The sequence below is a fragment of the Lepidochelys olivacea genome (genome assembly GCF_965140295.1).
Source record: "Lepidochelys olivacea isolate rLepOli2 genome assembly, chromosome: 14".
Classification (NCBI taxonomy): domain Eukaryota; kingdom Metazoa; phylum Chordata; order Testudines; family Cheloniidae; genus Lepidochelys; species Lepidochelys olivacea.
In genome coordinates, this window is record NC_140424.1 from 28,421,423 (window position 1) to 28,436,226 (window position 14,804).

The following is a 14,804-nucleotide window of genomic DNA, read 5'->3' on the forward strand; positions in this document are numbered from 1 at the left end:
AATAAAAATTTTGAAATGGGGATGTACTAAAAGTGAGGAATTCAAACTTCATCTACATGGTTCTTTCTGGCCCAAAACTGTTGCTCTTCAAAGAAGTAGAGGATCATCATCAGAGACAGCAATTGCATCAATGGAGGAGTCAGTTACAGAATTTACCACGTCCCTAGAGATCAAAAGTAAATTGAAATGAACTCACAGAGAGGGGAAAAGTATGAATAGTCCCCATCTGTTAGGCATATGAGCTGCCAGATATTGTACATCTTGCAGGGAGGAGAGCTGTCTCTTGCAATTCCAGTACGTGGAATGTAAAGCTGCCAGGATTTGAGAACCCCCAGTGAGACGGGTGACACAGCAGGATCTGCCACTGGCACCAATTTTAAAAAGTGGAACCAGAGCTTTCAAATTTCTACAGAGCAACAGGAGCTGCACCACACTCTGGTGATTCCTTTAGTGTATGTCCGTACCTAGCTAATATACAGACCTTTATATAATCGAAAACACATAGAAGGTGTTCTGCCTTGATAATGATGTTGTCAAATGTTTCATCAGTTCCCCCAACACAAATACAGAAACAAAGGCACTTAATCTTGCTCATACATCATTCTGATGGTATCAGTTTGGGGTGAGGTATTCCCTCAACTCCCCTGCTAGGGTGTTTCACATTCAGCCATTTGAGAATTGATCTACATGTCCCAAAAGTTGAGAGTAAAAGCTTGCAGCAAAAGATGACCCGAGTAAGTGCGTCCCAGTCACTAGACAAGCTTATGTATCCGAGTAGGGCAGACATAACAAATAAGAAGTAAACTTGTTGTAAAACAGAACAACTACTCAGTTCACTGCAGGCTATTTAAAAACATTCTGCTTCTTGGGGCTCTTGGAACAGATTCACTTCCTCACCTTGACAGGGAACTGAGCTGTAAATTTCAGAAAATATTTGAGCCCTCAGTGCTTGGCAAGTACCCTTGCTCTTCTGAAGGCTGATCTCTGTTCAACCACAACTTTTGCACAATCTTGAAAAATCATTCTTATGGTCTCCCCCAAACAGTTTTTTTCCCCACAAACTAGCTGTAGTATTTTTATTCTACAGTAAATCTGAGAAAATTGACAATCTATGTGTGAGATTTGGCATTTGAGGTGGGCTTAGGAGCGAGGGACCTATGTGCTCTCTCTACATCAAATTTAAAATCCTCCGGCAGACTGAGCACTTCTGCAAGGAGATGGGAAACAAATTCTTTCTCTCTCTTTCAGATACTCCTATAATGCCCAAATCATTGCAGCAAGACCTCTGCTCAATGTCTGCCACTTTTGATTTAAGAGAAGATTAGTCTGTGAGGCTTCTCTGCACCTGGGCAGAGAGCCCTTGTACCTGAATTTCCACCGTTGATATTCACCCTTCTGTTTCATTCATGCATCCTGTCAGCGCTTCCAGAGAGGAGTCAATTGAAGTAAGTCAGCTGTGCTATGGCTTTGATATCTGATGTGTCTGCCGTGCCCACATCAGCCATCTTGCTCGAAGGGGAGAGGGAGATAGAGTCGGGTCTCCCGTTCTCCTTGTCTTTTGGCCACTTGCAAAGCTCACAGCAGTCAAATATTTATTTACTTACATTCCAGATATTTTCATGTACTTGTTCCTTTACTGGGGGTGGTCAGTCGGGGGCCCTAGATGCCAGATGGAAATGCATATTAGTGGATGGCAGGCTGTGGAGAGCAATGAATGTGCTCTTCCATACCGACTGGAGCTCCATGAATCCCTTCTAATCCATCCTATTACCCAGGTGCATCACTTCCGGTCTTACAAAAAAGCACTTACTTTGTTTTAAGTGAAGTCCTGTTGCCTACAATCTGTGAAACACCTTCTCCGGTGTTGACAGATGCTCAGCATCACTTCCAACTATGATGAGGATGTCATCGATCCTCACTACAACATGTGGGTTCAACAAATTTTTACAACCCTCTGGAAAATTCCAGGTACTGCTAATATTCTATATGGTAATTGATGGTACTGATATAATCCCTTGAGTGTTTTATAGTGGTACTTTTTTTCTTTTCTTTTTCTTTCTTTTCTTTTTTTTTTTTTTTTACAGTCCTCCTTCAGCCTCATCTTCTGGTAAGCCTGCAACATTTCTAACTTACTAAATTTTTCAAACCCCACCTAACACTGCCAGTAAGTCCTCTGTCCTTGGAATGGAGTAATTGTCTAACCTGGAGACCTGATTCACCATGGCTTTATAATCCACACAGTTGTGGATGGTCTTATCTGGTTTAACCCTGGGTGTGATAGGTGTGGCACATTCAGAAATGATGGTGACATGATTCCCTTTCCCCCAGCCTGTCTAACTCAGTCTGTCTTTTCTCTGAGGGCATAAGAAACTGGTTTTGCTTTAAGTAATTTTGGTTTGACCCCATCCTGGACATAAATCCTGACTCTTACTCTATCCAGAGCCTCTGACCCTTCTTTTAAAATAGCTGGGTGAACATTCAAGACTTCCTAGAATGCTGGTGTTTTGTTAGGGTCTCATTTGAAAATTTCCTCCCAGTTCAGATTCAGTTCTTGCAAGCAATCTTTGCCTAACTGATTCTGACTTTCTCCCTAGTTTATTAGGGCTGGTAACCTTTTTCTTTTGGCTCTTATATTTTACAGGGACAAGCACAGAACCTACCACCAGGACAGGTTCCTGGTTTAGGTATGCAGGATCACTCCTGCATTAACTAGAGGTCTCAGTCCTGCTTTACACTGCTGATATGTATATTCATTGATCACACTAGCTGAAGTCCCTTTGTTTATTTCCATTTGTACTCATAGAATCATAGAATCTCAGGGTTGGAAGGGACCACAGGAGGTCATCTAATCCAACCCCCTGCTCAAAGCAGGACCAATCCCCAATTTTTGGCCCAGATCCCTAAATGGCCCTCTCAAGGATTGAACTCAGAACCCTGGGTTTAGCAGGCCACTGCTCAAACCACTGAGCTCTCCCTCCCCAAGGGATACTGACTGACTGTTTACCTCTACCATTACTTCATAAGGACTGACTTTCTTTCCTTTCAGACAATACATAGTATGTACCTCCTCCCCCTTGAGGAAAAGAGTCCTCTGTTTTTGTTCTTTTCCTCTGGACATTTGGAGTCTACCCTCCTGAGTTTGAGATACTGTTTGATAGTCACCTTTGCATTTTCTGACTAAATGTGCAATCTTGAGTTACTAGGCCTTTTTAAATTTACAAACAGATTAAAAATGAGCTTCTCCACAGCAGAAACACCCTTTGGAGCCTGAGTCCCTTTCAGCTTGCTTTGCCTTTTTTATACTCATAGACTTTAAGGCCAGAAGGGACCATCCTGACCATCTAGCCTTACCTCCTGGATATCATAGGCCACAGAACCTCAGTGACATACAACCTCTGGCTGAATAACCAAAGTCCTCAAATCTTGATTTAAAGCCTTCAATTTACAGAGACTCCCCATTTAACTGAGTCAGTTTGAGTTCCCCTGCATTGTAAGTGCAAATCTTGCAAATTTTTCACTGTTTGCTTCCATTGCTGTTACCAGTTCTACTGCTTTGGGACAGATTAAATTCATCTCCACCAGCAATTGTCTTTGAATACTTATACCACAAACAAATCTGTCCCAGAGCATATCCTCTAGGACATTTCTGAAGGAACAATATTCCATTAATCATTTCAGCTCTGCAACATACACAGGTATGCTTTCATCTTGTCTTCTCATCCTACTATGAAACTTGAAACGTTCCACAGTAATGTTTGGCTTTGTGTAGTGCTCTGTTAAGATCTTTTTCAGGTCTCCTAAACTTTTATCTCCTGGTTTCTGAGGCTTTAACAAACTCTTTATGAGAGAGTAGGTTTTACTGCCACAAAATTGAGGAAATCTGCTTTCTTTTTGTCCTATCCTATAATCTCATTTGCAAGAAAATAATAGCCCGGTCTTTCAATATATTTCTGCCAATCCTCATCTTCCACACTAAACTCTTGAGTTTACCATAAGTTCCAATTTTTTGTCTGAGTGGGACTTTATGACTGGGTTACTTGTGGTGGGGGTGACCGGGGCTCAACAGCCCTGAAGGTCTCTTCTGGATCATGTTTTATGTTCCTTAAATCTCATGCTTCAGGTCTTCAGTAGGTCACCTGCAAGGGTCAGGAAGGGATTTTCCCCCAAATGTATACTGAAGGAGGGAGGGAGGGGATGGTTGTTTCCTTTCTCTGAAGCATGAGGGATGTCCACAGCTGGAGATGGGACACTGCACAGGGTGGGCCAGGGCTCTGAGGTGGGGTGGATAATTATTTCTCACATGCTTGGCTGTCTGGTTGGTTCTTGTTCACAGGCACAAGGTCTAACTGATTGCCTTTTGTGGACTGAGAAGGAATTTTCCCCCATATCAAATTGGCAGTTACACTAGCTGATTTTTGCCTCTCTTTTTGCAATATGGGGCATGGGTTGCTTGCCAGGATTATCTGGGAATATCTCATTTAATCATTTCCCTAACATTTACAGGGACCTGGGGCACTGGTGCACCATGCTCCCTCTGTTCTCTGCCTGTGGCAGACAATAGTTTTGTCTCCTGTGAACTTTAATATTTTCTAATTCCAGTTATTGGGTTTAGTGTGCAGTTTCTGAGTGGTGTTGGAGGTTTATGATCAATTCAGACTGAATGAGTTAGTGGCCCCTTAGGCTTTGACTCTGACAGCTAGAGTTGCTGATGTTTTTTTAAAAAATCAGGGTTTTTTTAAACTTAGAAAATATCATGAGAATCCCATGCACATCCATGGTGCAAACAAGGCTGCTTGGATAGCAAGGTAGTGCAGTGACCTCAGGAGACATTGGTTCACTTCCCAGCTCAACCACTGACTTTCTGTGTGATCTTGGGGAAGACACTTAACCTACCCTGGGCCTTAATTCTCCATTGGTAAAATGGAGATAATACCACTCTACCTCATTGCATTGTTGTGACTATAAAATATATTAATTTTGAGGCGCTCAGATACTAGTGATGAGGGCCATGTCAATCAGTGTTAGATTTGTGAGTATTCTGAGTACAAAATGTCGAGAAAAATTAAAACAAGTTACCACATGAACTTATTTTTTCACCTTTGTTCCCCCTACCTCACATGCCAGTCATCATTTGTGTTTGCCATCTCCTACTGTCGCCATAACACAAGCCCCGATCCTGCAAACACTTAGACAAGAACATAACTTTAAGTAGTTCCACGCAGGTCAATGTGCAAACAAATGTTTGCAGGCTTGGGACTTATAAGCTTCTCAGGATAGGGGTTTCATCCTAATTTGTTTCATAAAGCATCATGCACTTCTGTTATATATGTAACACACAATCAGTATAACAAAACTTATTTCACAATCACAAAACTCAAAAATAGCTGAAAACCTATTCTGTTCAAACTTAAAAAAAAAAAAAAAATCATTTCCGGGCTGAAACTAAGCATGAGAAATTTCAGCCCCAAAGTCATATTTTTAGCATTTTATGAGTACCTCATATGAAGATTTTGGATGGGATATAAATCACAATTAGAGAATTGCTATTAGGAAGGTTATTGTGCAAATTCTGTTGAAGTTAAAAGAAAAAAATAATTCAAGCCAAGCCTATTTATTTAATTTTATCCTTCTCAGCCTCAAGCTTGCAATCATTTATGCATCTGAATAACCCCACTGAAGTCAACAGAATTACTCATGTGAGTAAAATAGTCACATACATCAGAGTCTACAGGATTAGACTCAATACATTCAGATTAAATGTTAGGGCCAACAGCACAAGCTGTTGTTAGCATTATTGTAATAATTGCATCATTTCTTTTTAATCAGGACTAGAAATAGGAAATGTAATGGTGCCATTTTGCATGATCAGAGTTCCATATACCGTGTAAATTTTTAGAACATTGCAAGTATCTTGCAAATGCAAAGAAAAAGAACAGTTTACCATCAAATTAGGGAACAAATAGTAGCATATTATAAGTCTTGCTCTACAGCGCAGAACACAACTATGTTCGTCACTATATATTTAAATGTGGCAGATTTACTCTATCATAATTTAATAATTCAGAAGGCGTAAGAAGACACAGCCAATTAGCTGCAGTAATTTGCATGTTTATGCTTCTTCATTATTTTCCAAGTTCTTGTCTGCTATTATAGCACTACAAATACCATCTTTCAAAGGTGAATAGCCAATCTGTTATTTTTTTTTTGAATGGTAATCAGTCCCCTTTAATTATTGAAAGACAAAACAAATTAATAAATTCCAAATAAAATGCTTTGTTTTTTTAAGTTAGTCATGAAACACCCTTTGTCAATGTAGTTTGTTTTCATTTGGTGCAGAGAGCTGTGCCTGTTCTCAAGTGTTCATTAGGGCTGTGATTCATAGGAGTTCTTAAACTCATGCCTAACTTTAATCATGAGAGTAGTCCCACTAAATGCAAGGGGACTACTCACACGCTTTAAGTCAATCATATGTGCAAGTACCTTCTAGATTCAAGGCCTAGGTTTGGACACAAGTATGGGAAGCATTCTCCCTGATGCAAGAATAATTACAAAGAGGAGTTTTGAATTTTCCCAGCCTTATGCAGGAGGAAGAGTGGGATTTAACCCCCTTGCCAAAGATATCGCTACTAAATACTGGATCTCCCACAGGAACTGTGCCACAAGAAGCTCTTTTACAACTGTTCCAGGAACCTTCTTCACAATGGGGATTCTAAGCCACATTAGAGCCAGTGTATAAATTACTACAAACTCTGGTCCCGATCCTGCAAACAGGCACACATTTGCTTAATTTTATGCACATGAAAAATGCCATTGAAGTCAATGAGCCCACTCGTAAGCATAAAGTTATGTGCATGAGTGTTTGCAGGATCGGGGCCTCTGCCACTAAATTGCAGTGCAAATAGATTATACTATGCAGGCCCCAATCTTCCTCTGCAGGGTACATGTTATGCAAGCCCAAATAGGGAAAGAACAGGTTAAAGAATATTAAGATAAGTGTATTCAAGCTGGCAGGGCCTGATGAAATTCATCCTAGGGTACTTAGGGAAATAGCTGAAGCAATCTTGAAACCATGAGCAATTACCTTCAAGAACTCTCAGAGGACAGATGAGATCTCAGAGGACTGGATAAGGGCAGGTGTATTATCTATTTAAAAAAAAATGACAACAAAGAAGACGCAGGGAATTATAGACCAGTCAGCCTAACTTCGATACCTGGAAAGATACTGAAACAAATTATTATACAATCAATTTGTAAGCCCCTAGCAAATCAGTGTTTATGAAGAGTAGCCAGCATGGATTTGTTAAGAACAAATCATTCCAATCCAACTTAATTTCCTTCTTTGATTTATCTTGATTTTAGTAAGTCTCTGACATCATTCCACATGACATTTTCATAAGCAAACTAGGGAAATGTGGTCTAGATGAAATTACTATAAGGTAGGGATACATCTGGTTGAAAAAGCAGTTCAAAGAGTAGTTATCTCTCTGGCTGTCACAATGGGAGATGTATCAAGTGGAGTCCCAGAGGGGTCAGTCCTACGTCCCATGCTAGTCAATATTTTCATTAATGACTTGGATAATGAAGTGGAGAGTGTACTTATAAAATCTGTGGAGGATGTCACCTGGGAGGGATTACAAGCACTGTGCAGGACAGGACTAGAATTCAAAATGACCTTAACAGATTAAAGAATGGATCTGAAATTCAAGAAAGACAAATGCAAAGTATTTTACTTAGGAGGGAAAAACTAAATCCACAAATACAAAATGGGGAATAACAAACTGTATGGTAGTACTGCTGAAAAGGAACTGGGAGCTATAGTGGATAACAGGTTGAATGAGTCAACAATGGGATGCAGTTGCAAAAAAGGCTAATATCATTCTGCAATGTATTATCAAGAGTGTCGTAGGTAAGATATGGGCGGTAATTGTCCCGCTCTACTCAGCACTGATGAGGCCTCAGCTGGAGTACTGTGTCCAATTCTGGACTCTGCAATTTAGGAAGGATGTGAACAAATTGAAGAGAGTTCAGAGGAGAGCAACAAAAATGATAAAAGGTTTAGAAAACCTATGAGGAAATGTTAAAAAAACTGGGCCTATTTCGTCTTGAGAAAGGAAGACTGAGGTGGGACATTACAAAGAGGACAAAAAGAAAGGGAGTACTTGTGGCACCTTAGAGACTAACCAATTTATTTGAGCATGAGCTTTCGTGAGCTACAGCTCACTTCATCGGATGCATACCGTGGAAATGAAGTGAGCTGTAGCTCACGAAAGCTCATGCTCAAATAAATTGGTTAGTCTCTAAGGTGCCACAAGTACTCCTTTTCTTTTTGCGAATACAGACTAACACGGCTGTTACTCTGAAACAAAGAGGACAGTGATCAACTGTTCTCCATGTCCACTGAAGGTAGGACAAGAAGTAATGGGCTTAATCTGCAGCAAGGGCGATTTAGGTTTGATAGCATGAAAAATTTTCTAAATATAAGGACATTTAAGCTCTGGAATAGGCTTCCAAAGGAGTTTGTTGTCTCCCCATCATGGGAAGTTTTTTAAGAACAGGTTGGACAAACACCTGTCAGTGATGGAGCTATACTGGAGATCCAGAACATGATCAGAGATGCCAGAGCTGTTGATGGGCTGCTGGAGATTGAATGTACTGTTTGGACTGTGCTGGGGAATTCGGGATTATGGTTGTGGGACTTTGGTACTAGCCCCACAAAGGGCTATTTATGCTTGGAGTGAGTGGGGGAGTCTGGAAGAAGGAAATTGAAAAAGAGGCCTCTTGCAGGGCCACCGTGAGGCCATGAGGGGTTGTCCCTGGAGGTAACCACCCTATGTTAGTCCCATAAAGTTAACAGATATTAAACCAATAGGGGTCTATAGAAATGTAAGCATTCTGTAAGAATTACTCCAAAATGGTAGTTTTCAACTTTTTTCATTTGCGGAACCCCTAAAACTATTCACATGGAGGTGCAAACCCCTTTGGAAATCTTAGACATAGTCTGTGGACCCCCGGGGGTCCACAGATCACAAGTTGAAAACCACTGCTCTAAAAAACTATAGAATTCACATCCTTCCTATGTGTTTTCGAAACCAAACAGTACAATTTTGTAACAGGGACATCATTCTCCATGATGTTCTCCAGAATGGTTCAAGAAACTATAGAAAGCTTATCATTTGCTATTCAATTCTTTTGGATATTTCCACAATGGTAAACTGTGGTGGTACACCCCATTAAGGCCTCTGACTTTTCTTGCAAATCCACCACAACCCATTCCTCACTACCACTCAGTAATCTTGTGGGGTGGGGTTCATTAAACTGAAGTATACAGAGTACATAGAACAACCTTGATTTTCTGGCAGCAAATTAGGGTTCAAGAGTGGGAATGATTTCTGTAATTGTACTGAAGCAGCTATAGAAACTGCACTTTGTCAGAAGTGAAAGACTGAAAATAAGAGCTTCTTGGTGTGCTGTTTTTTTAAACCAGTGTGGAAGTATAACATTGTATAAGGGGACATGCTGGATACATTGTATATGAGAGGGCATGCCAAAACATGTTACAAAGTATCTGAGGGAGCACATGTAGGGACAGTTAGCTTTTGAATGGAGAAGCAATTAAGATAGAGCCAGCACGTCTAAGAAGCAGGCATCAGAATGGAAGGTGTGAAGGGCAATTAGTTAAGTTAACTGGAAGCTGTTAAAGGAGATTGTTAAGGGTGGCAGGTAATTGAAGATACCTGACTGGTCTCAAGGATCTCGAAGGGTGGTGACTAAAATCTTTTTCTTCTTTTGTCTGTAACTTCTCTGTAACTTGTTCTCCAAAAAACTGTATAAATTTAAAGACACAAGCCCCACTCGGGGGGCTCACTTCTAAATGTATTAGCAGAGCAGCTTTGCTAATAAAACAGAGTGGTCTGATAAATTGTGAGTCTGAGTCAAACTTTGACACCAGTCTCCCTCTTTTTTTTCTTTTTTTTTAAGCGCTGTGTGGAGTCTGGGTGTGAAGACGAGGTTTTGAGTCTTTCTTGGTAAAGACGGGGACACAGCTGAATCAGGTATAATAGCCACAACCCAGCAACCCCTGAGAATAGCAAGACAAATTGTCGTAGCAGGAGAAACAGAAATGGCTTGATGTTAACAAATGCCAATAAGTAGAGACATCACCTGACGTCAAAAATACCCAGAAGACTAAAGAATGGCTATTGACAATAGTCCATTCTGCAAGAAAAGCAGTATTTCTACTGCTATATGTTGACTGGGGTGAGATTTTGTGCTGCGCTATTAGGAGTACCAATAGCCATGCCCCTGGCTTGCCCCCTACACCAGGGTCTGCAAAGGCGTTCTCAGGACAACCTGAGGCTGCACCAGGGCAGTCCTCCCACAGCTGGATCAGAGGTTCTTAGAACCCCATTTACTCTACTCTGGACCCTTTACCCAATGTACAGGGACCAGGGTAATAATCTTTCTTCAGGAATGCTATCTCCACTATACAGACACTAGTAGTCACATCATTGTTCAGGCAGAGTTCTGTTTGGCACCTCAATCAGAGAATTCCACCTCTTTGTTATGTCTGAGAAACCATACATTACCCTCCCCACATTTACAGCACTTAGTCTTCGAGGGAAGAATTAATTTTCTGAGAATTCACAAATTTGTTAATTAGCCTATAAATCAAACTTAATTACAAACTGGGCCCTTTAAGAAATTGACCCTGTGTTGCAGTCTTTGTATAAAATGATCTCAACAATGGAATAATGTGGACTTAATTTTTCAACTTAATTAAAATTAATTCATAAATTCATAGATTTTTTTAAGCCCAAAGGAAACACTGTGATTGTCTAATCTGACCTCCTGTACAAGCAGCTCTGGGACTCACCTGAATTAATTCCTGTCCCGTGCCCAATAGCTGCGGTTGAACTAGGGCATATATTTCCAAAAAAAAAAAAAATCCAATTTTGATTTTAAAATTTCTGGTGATGAAGAATCCACAACAAACCTTTGAAAGGTGTTCCATGGGTAAATTATCCTCACTGTTAAAAATACGAGCCTTATGTTTTTTGAATTTACCCAGCTTCAACTTCCAGTCATTGTATCTTCATATTCCTTTGTCTGCTAAACTAAAGAGCCCTTTACTGTCAAATTTCTTTTCTTCATCGAGGTACCTATTCATTTCAAAGGTTCACGTGGACTATAAAAGAGAGAGAGAGACAAGGTGGATGAGGTAGTATCTTTTATTGGACCAACTTCTGTTCATGAGAGAGTCAAGTTTTTAAGCTGAAGAACAGCTCTATGTAAGGTTGAAAGCTTGTCTCTCTCACCAATAGAAGTCCATGCATCCACCTTGTCTCTCTAATATCCTGGGCTACAACAACACTGCACATAAAAGAGGGGGGCAGAAAACCCCACACAGTCTCTCTTTCACCTAAAACAGCACATCTTTGGGCCTCTGGGAGAGATCCTGACCAAGGAAAGGGACAGTCATAATCTTGCCTGGAAGACTGTGACTGAGAAAGTCCCTCTTGAACAAAACCTTGAACCAAAACTTGCTAGATTGTTTTAGACTTCTAGATGCATGTTTTTACTTCTATTTGCTTAAAACCACTTCTAATTTTCTCTCTTATCTGTGAGTTACTTTAAATCCTGTGAGTTAATTTAAATCCTATCATCTTTTGTTGTGTTTGTTTGTTTGTTTGTTTTTTAATCTAGACCAATCCAGTGCTGTGTTTAAACTGAACTGTTTGGCAACTCCAGTTAAAGTAGCAAATTGTTGAATAATTACTTTGCACAAGAGCAATGAACCTTAATATCTGAACTGTTCAGGAGAGGGTTGGACATTGCAGAGCACATGTTTTGGGGAAAATTCAGGACTGGGAATATGGTAGGGTCACTCTGCAAGTAGTAACCAAGGCTGGTGGAAGCCGGAGTGTGGCTGGCATGTTACTGAGAGGCTGTTGGGGTCAGAGACACTAGACCAGGGCTGAAGCAACAAAGAAACACTCAGGGTGTGTCCTGCATGCTGGTAGGCTAGTTGAGAGCAGCCCAGTGGGGGAGCTACAACAGCAAAGCATTGTGAGGGACCCAAGGCTGCAGGGCAGGCAGTGACACAACCCTTCTCTGGTCTGGACTGCACCCTGGAATGTGACTGTATGTCTCTCAGATTAGTCTCCCAAGATATTGCAGATGCTTTTCCTATATACTATAGGTAGGCTTATCAGCTCCTTAAGCACATTCTTTTGTGTGATCAGGTAGGTAGATCACATTCTCTTGCATGATAAGGTGTGACCCCTTCACTTTCTCTTTGAGTTAAATAGATTGAGCTGCTCAAGTCTCTCACTATAAGGTATGTTTTCCAATCTTTTAATCATTCTCATGGCTCTTCTCTGAACCCTTTCCAGTTTATCTACACCCTTCGTGAATTGAGTACACCAGAACTGGACACAGTATTCCAGTAGTGGTTGCACCAATGCTAAATACAAAGGTAATATAACCTACTTACTCTTGCCTGATGTTCCTTTGTTTAGACAGCTAAGGATAAGATTAGCCCAATTAGCCACAGCATTACACTGGGCGCTCATGTTCAGCTGATTATCCACCATGATCCGCAAATCTTTTTCAGAGTAACTGCTTCCCACATTAGAGTCCCCCATCCTATAAGTATTCCCTATGTTCTGTGTTTTTAACTGTTTGGGGGGCTGTTGTTTGTGTGACATCTCTAAGAAATACTTTAGGTTAATCTTTCCCCCTGAATGGATAATTCCAGAGTCTTCTCTAAAAAAGGTCAGTGTGACACCACCAGGCCAGCTCAGGTCAAAGCCATAGGCCAATTCACTTCTGTGTGAATATCAAAGAAATGTTAAGTGTACTAATTCATTTGAGTATTAATCTAGTTCAAAGGAAATGTGAATGATATTGTCTTCTCATCTGTAACCTGTTCTCTGCTATCTCATACATAATGCATATTGTTAGGTAATAGCATGTAACAATCCATTAGTTCTCATGAACTTTACACATCAAGTAAATTCTCATCTTGATGCTAACACACACTTTTGATCTAGGTCAATTAAGTACAGGGACATACATAATGTAATATCTCTGTGATTTAATTGCCCATCAGACAGGATTGGAGCCTTGGAACAGGAAATGAAGAAGCATGCTGACTTCAAAGCATGGGTCATTGCATTCGACAATGGAAATCTTCAGGCTCAGTCTGCATTTAGTCAACAAAGGAAAAATGCATGCTGTGATGAAAACACTTGGATGATTGCTTTTTGTGGAAAGAAGCCGTAAATACTGATTCCAGGGAATGATCCTGTATCTCTGAACTGTTTTAGATTCGAAGAGGGTAGAATACTGAGTGAGTGGAAGGAGGTCCCCAAAGTGATTTTGGGTATCCCTGAGAGACTTTTGGAAAACTAGCAGACTACTACATCTCTGCTATCATCTTGGAATTATAAACTTTGACTCACCTGTTAATGTATTTTACCTGCTTAAACCTCTCAATAAGTCTGAGTTCTTTTTCTTAGCTAATAAATCTTTAGTTTACTAGTGAATTTACTTCAGCTTTGTCTTTGGTGAGATCCAGAGTACAAATTTGACCAGGGTAAGTAACTGACCGTTTGTGGTTGGGAGTAACCTAATGTGATGTGATATTTGGTATAGTGACCAATATCACAAAGCCCAGTTTGTCTGGGTGCCAAGAAGGGCTGGAGATCCTAAGGGGACTGTCTTTGACTCCATGGTAAGACTGATACAGAGATCCAGGAGTGCATGTTCGTTACTGGTTTGGTGAAATCTAATTATAGAATATACCTCCAGTTTAGGGTGTCTGCCCTGTTTTCTGGCATCTGACCTGAATTTGGCATTCACAGTTGTGAGCTATTTCAGACAGAAAGACAGTGAGAACATCAGGATTAAATTCATTAAAGAGATTTGTATCCAAAATGTGAACCTGCCCCACACATTTTGCCATGTAGCCCTGGAGAGAAGCGGGGTTAACATGGCTTCCAAGTCCTTTCCCAGCATGTGAAGTGTGTGTGGGAGTGAGAAAGAGCCATGTACCTGCTCAAGGTACTTCTGACATCCTAGAGGGGAAAAAGAGAGAAAAATAATCTGAGACCCACTTGAAACACACTGAGGATTGCAGGGAAGGGATTTTGCAAATCTTGAAAAAAGAAGCTCTGGTCTGGCCCCAGAACCATGGATTATCTCAGCTAATGGGGCTTTTCCATCTCTCATATCTATATATCTCTAATTCGTCATAGAAAAATTGTAATGCACATTTCAGGAATTCACTGACAGCTGGACTCCAGTGCCCACAATTTGGGAATGGTCCTGTCCCTGTGGTGGGATCTGGGGTATTTCTTACTCTGTCTCACCTGCAGGAATTTGCTTACTGGCTTCAGATACTTCCCCTCCATCTCACTGATCAGCTCACTGAGATGGGAAATCTCCTCAGAGAGTTTAGTAACATTTTCATTCTGTATCTTCACAATCTCCTTGTCCTGTTTTTCCAGCTCAGCCAGCAGGAGTCGCTCTCTTTCCTCCAGGAACTGCCGCAGTTTCTGAAATTCAGATAAAATCTTCTGCCTCTCTGTTTCTGTCTGTTTCTGTAAGAAAATAGGGAAAGGGCTTGTTTGGGATGTGAATGGAGCCTGGGGTCCTTTCATGGAGTGCTGAGTGTGCAGGAGGGAGAATTTCTTTGCACATTCTAAGACATCTAACACTTGCCTGTGACCTGTGATTAGTAGAAAGAGGATTTTCTCACACCTTCCCATTTGGCCCCTATATCTCTTAAAGGGATATTCTCA

The 14,804-nt window shown here is 40.8% G+C and overlaps 1 long non-coding RNA gene across 1 annotated transcript; it reads left to right on the plus strand.

Annotated features, from left to right (window-relative positions):
• Window positions 1–1,257: 1,257 nt before the first annotated feature.
• On the plus strand, window positions 1,258–14,500 carry LOC311531283. The gene is made up of 3 exons (XR_014714177.1): window positions 1,258–1,445; window positions 9,979–10,052; window positions 13,112–14,500. It is a non-coding gene; the product is annotated as an uncharacterized lncRNA (long non-coding RNA).
• The last annotated feature ends 304 nt before the right edge of the window (window positions 14,501–14,804 follow it).